This window comes from Alligator mississippiensis, chromosome 1 (assembly GCF_030867095.1).
Source record: "Alligator mississippiensis isolate rAllMis1 chromosome 1, rAllMis1, whole genome shotgun sequence".
Classification (NCBI taxonomy): domain Eukaryota; kingdom Metazoa; phylum Chordata; order Crocodylia; family Alligatoridae; genus Alligator; species Alligator mississippiensis.
Window position 1 is genome coordinate 122,862,483 of NC_081824.1, and position 5,017 is coordinate 122,867,499.

A 5,017-nucleotide genomic window follows, 5' to 3' on the forward strand; every position below is an offset into this window, starting at 1 on the left:
ACCAATTTCAAATATAAAAATATAATTGATTTCAAAAGTAGTTGATGACCTCAGAGAATAGCTCAGAAAATTGTCAAATTCCACCAATAAGGTCTGTGTTATCCAACACAGCCACTGTCTCGCCTGGACTTACATATCTACATGAGGACCTGGGAGATCCAAGGTGGTCGACTGAAAAGAAAAAGAGAAGAAAGAAGATGGGGAAGAAGGAAGAGATTTCAGCACTGAGGGAATGTAGGAGGACAGTGGGCTGCATATGTAGTGAGATGGGCCAGAGCCAGATTTACACAGGGCATTGATCTAGTGCAGACAGAATAGGTTCCCAACAGTATTTGGTACAATGGAGGAACATTAAGAGGGAACATTCACGCCTGGCAATATCTTGGCAAGCCTGGCAATATTCAAGCCTGGCAATATCACAGTACAAAAAGCAGCAGGGCAGGAAGTATAAGATAGGGCAAAGGAGAAATTTGAGATGTAGGGGTCGTGTGGGCAGCACACAGAAACGGAGGGGAGCTGTACTCTATGGACTAATACTCCCTGTTGGGCTGCTATCTGGTTTTGATGCAGCAGCGCAACGGAAGCCAACTCAGTACGCGCCAAGCGCAATGTGATTTTGAAAAAATATTTGTGCACCATGCTGTCAGATTGAGGGCACCATGTTTTCAAAGCAAGCATGAAATAGCTTTAATAGACATGATGTAAGCAGCTGGAATACAAAGAGAGGAATTGCTAGAAGAATAAGATAAAGCATTAATTACTCAACATATTCATTTGATGATTGTTATGTTACCCTCCGCTGAAAGTTACAGTCCAATTTAGTGTTCCAGTGAATTTTCCCTATTGTACTCTAATCATTAAGTTTGTAAAATGAATCATAGAGAAGTAGGGTTGGAAGGGACCTCCAGAGGTCATCTAGTTCAACTTCCTGCCTGAGGCAGGACAGATTTTGTGGCAAGTATCTAAACAAGTGTAACCTGAGCTAGAATATTAAACTCCAAAATTTATATCTCTAACAACCCAGGATGTTTCTATGATTCTTGGTGACTTTATTAATATGATTTTCACTTTGAGCTGCTTACATACCACCAGTAAAATGAGGTTATCTTCTTAATTTAGTCCTTCTTTTTCTCCCCAGCACGCATCTACAGGCTCTCAATTCCTTTTAGTTCTAGTGCAAATAGAGTTAAAGATTAGCTGTTGGTCAGAAGTTTATATATGTCCTTCATCATGGCAAATGACATTTTCTGCAAACATGTTTTACACTTACTATAGTTCCCATGGTGAGGAGCCTTTTGTGCTGACCACCCACCCAGTCCTGTTGTTCTTTATGCAAAGTAAGTAGAAAAGTCATGGAGCATTGCCAGTTCTGCTGAAGGAACTCCTACCTAGGAAAATTAGCAAAATCTCAGGCTTCTAGAGATAGGGTTTTTAAAACACAAAAATATTTCAAGTTCACAGAAAGAAACAGTCAAAGGACCTGGCACTTCACCAAAGTGTAAATTACTAACAAACCAGGTCTGAACATTTAATAAGAATAGGACACTTCTTATAAAAAGCAAGAATTACTGCTTCCAGCTTGCCCATAACAAATTACCTTTGTCCAATTAACTAAGGTCATATTGGCCTTGGACAGATGGTGCCCAGAAGACTCCAAGATACATTTTAAGTTATAAAAGCCTCAGTCATTCCTAGTCATTTTATGAACAAAATAAACACAAACATTGTATTGTCTTTCCCTGAGAAGCGTTTTGTTGTAATTTTCATACCAAGCTGACTTTACATGATGCCAAAGGAAAAGTTAATAAGAAACTCAAGTCTATAAACATGCCATATGTTTATGAAACTAAATGTTCCTTACTCCAAATTTCTTCAAATTGGAGAAGCCAAAAAATCTACACATGGAGGATGTTTAAATTGCAGATACTTACACCACTGACATCCAGATAGTTGAAATGTATTTTGCAGCTCAGAAAATGTCTAGTACCATAATCCTCTCCATTCTTGATGCTGTATGACCCTGGTTTTTATAGGGGCAGTTGTAAAAAATGTCAGTTTAAATCATCTTAAAGGCGAGAACTATTTATTTTTATTCAAAAAAGCATTACTCTTAAATACTTAGCTAAATTGATTAAAAGGGAAAAAAACCTCAGGAGTATTCCAGCAAAACTTTATAAAAGTACATACTTTTTTGGTTTGGCATGTAGACATAAGAAAAATTAACCAGCAGTGTGATATAAATAGGTAGGAATCTATATTGTCTTATTAATAATAGGCATGAGGCATTTTTTTTACCAAAAAAATTTTATTTTGGGGGGGTTATAATAGTGATATGCATGTGGCTATAAATTAAAAGAAAAGACTAAAGTGAAACTTTCTTTTTTTTTTCCTATTCCATTAGCTAAAGGCTACCTTCTTTTACCCTTGCCGAAACTGACTCTCCCGCAAGCAAAAGCTCCTTGAAGTCAATGGGTGTCCTTCCATTTACTGCAATGGGCCTTGGGTCAGGCTCTGCATGGATAGTCATATCAATTTCAAATGATTTCCATTACTGACTTCTATGGAGCTAGTCTCAGAGTAAGATAAGCCCTAAATGAGTAAGCTGTCCTGTGATGCAGAACTATAACTGTGTTTATGATGTCATGAAGTTACTGTTATTCTCTGTTAAGATGTGTTTTAATAAATTTAACAGCTAACAGCTGTCTAGGAGACAGCAGGGTATGGATTTTTCCTCTGTCTTGAGACTACAGAAATTAGAAAACAACGTAGTATAACTTCAAAAGAGGGTTTTATGACCATCTCTGGAGACATCCTAATGATCTTCCTTGTCCGTCTTGTCTTCTCAAAATTTCATGTTAATAGTACGGTACAAGGTATTTTATTCATTATATTACAGAGATAAATTGGCTCTCATTTGAAGGTATTTATTTAAAAATTATACAGGAACTAATTTTGCTATTAAAGGAAGAGAACAAATCCTGAATGAAGCTGAATACCCACAATCATTAGCTTGAGAACTGTGGATGCTCAGGATCTGGGCCAAGATGATGCCTATTCTACAGCACATTGAACTTAAGCCTGGCCAGCTATTAAACTAAGCAGGAGTATAGCCATTTTAATTACAAACTGATTTAATCCAATCCAGAAATGCTAGGGGAAAGGGTCTGCTTTCAGCTCCATTCCCTCTCATTAGGTAGATGCATTCAGGCTCATGGAAAGGATGAGTAATAAATACATGACCTAGATTACCCTTTATTTTGAACTTTCTGGCTTTTTAATAGCTACATCTTTTGTTTAAATATTTCAAAGTTGTTTTCCCTTTTCTAACTAGTGCTCATTTTTAAACATAACTTCTCCTTTTCTAGGAATATTTGCCTGTACTTCTAAGTAAATTTTATTGACACATAATTTGAAAATAGGTACCCATAAAAAATTAGAAATAAATATCTATCTCAACTGCACAAATTTTCAGCCTCTTTCCACAGTTTGTTTCTGTTTAGCTTACCCATTCATAATTATTATTTTTCTGCATTTTGAAATGTTCCATTTATTTTTCAGCTTAATATTTTTCCTCCCTACCTCCTTCACTATGTTCCCTTTTTCCTCTCTAAAGATCACTCCCTTCTTCTTTAAGGGAAGAAGGGAGTGATCATTCAGTGGCATTATTGCCACTTAATCTTTTATTCTGTAACATTCTTTCCAGCTCTCTTTCCTCTCACTCTTATTATCTGTTCCAGCCAGTAGCATAAATTGGGATGGGCACAAGCCCCAGGTGCTAACCTAGAGGAGTGCCCTCAGGTTCCCTCCACTTGTTGCAGCACAGCCCTCCTTAATGCATTCTCCTGCTCTGTGCTCTCCCATGCTACTTTTCTTGTCACCAAATTCAGAGCCTGTAGCAGTCTGTGGTAACAGGAATTGGTGGGGATAAGTGTGCAACTCATCTACTGTCACACAAGCCCCCTTTGCTCTCTCACTCTCACCCCGCTACTGCAACCATTGCTTCTCTTGCCTTTGAATTTCCTGTTTGCAGTATTTGGTAGTAACAGGAATCAGTAGGGAGGATAAGAGGTGACCACTGCATTAGACGAAGGGCTGGGAGACAGCAGCAGGCAGCTTTGGTGTTTCAGAGAAACAGTTCAAGGTCAGGTTAGCAGGGCAAAGAAAAGGGACACTGCATACAAGTTACAGCTTTGACTCTACTTACTATGTCCGGTGTTTCCTGTCTGTCTTCTTAGCCTTACTCTTCTCCATCCATTTTCTCTTCAGTGCTTCCTTTAGCCTCCTGCATAGGGTGACCATATGGGAGAATATGAAATCCAGGACACTGACCACCCCCCTCCTTCCTTCCTTCATTCCGCTTTGGACAATTCAGTTCAGGTTCACTTGGAGATGTGTGGGGTGATCCTGAACATAAGACTCCCCGGCTTCCTATCTATTTTCTTTTCTGACTCCCACCTGTCTGAAAGTCTCTTGTTTCTGTTTATTTACCTTTCTGATTCTTTTCTTGCATTTTCAGTGTTTTTTCTTCTTTTTCTGTCCCCTCCCCTTTTACTTCCAGGTTTTTTGTCTGCGAGTTACTACTTCACAGCTTTTATCTTAAGTGTAGTTCCTGTTCTTATCAGCTGTAATATCTGATATGTCCTCCATTGGAGGCTGTGTATTGAGCACATTTTTGGTCCTGGGAGGTGGAACCGGAGCTTGCTCCATCCCTTCCATGCATCAGCCTGGTATTGCAGTGCTTCTTTCTTTCTTTCTTTCAAGATGGCCGCCGACAGCTGAAGCCCTTCTAAGCTCCTCCAGCTCAGGTGCTTTCAGCTCGTTGCCTCGCACTCCCTGCCCCCCTTTTCCTGTCCCCCCCCCAAAACAACCCTTGTCTCTCCCCACCCTGTCCCTGGGGACCCCCCCTGCCCCTTCCCCCCACTTTCTGAGCCTTTTTCCCCTGGGCTCTGGCAGCCTCGTTTGCCTCTGCCCCTCCCCCACCCCCGCCTGAGTTCTCCCTGTGATTCCTGCTGCCTCC

General features: G+C 40.0%; 1 long non-coding RNA gene and 1 other non-coding gene across 2 annotated transcripts; one reads left to right on the top strand and one right to left on the bottom strand.

The window, feature by feature from the left end:
* Nucleotides 1-1,277: 1,277 nt before the first annotated feature.
* Nucleotides 1,278-4,321, bottom strand: LOC109283409 (uncharacterized). Its single transcript, XR_002090571.2, has 3 exons — nucleotides 4,205-4,321; nucleotides 1,932-2,020; nucleotides 1,278-1,388 (listed from the first exon to the last, which is right to left on the bottom strand). It is a non-coding gene; the product is annotated as an uncharacterized LOC109283409 (long non-coding RNA).
* A 255-nt stretch (nucleotides 4,322-4,576) lies between these two features.
* On the top strand, nucleotides 4,577-4,761 carry LOC132247921 (U2 spliceosomal RNA). Its single transcript, XR_009459317.1, has one exon. It is a non-coding gene; the product is annotated as a U2 spliceosomal RNA (small nuclear RNA).
* Nucleotides 4,762-5,017: the final 256 nt, after the last annotated feature.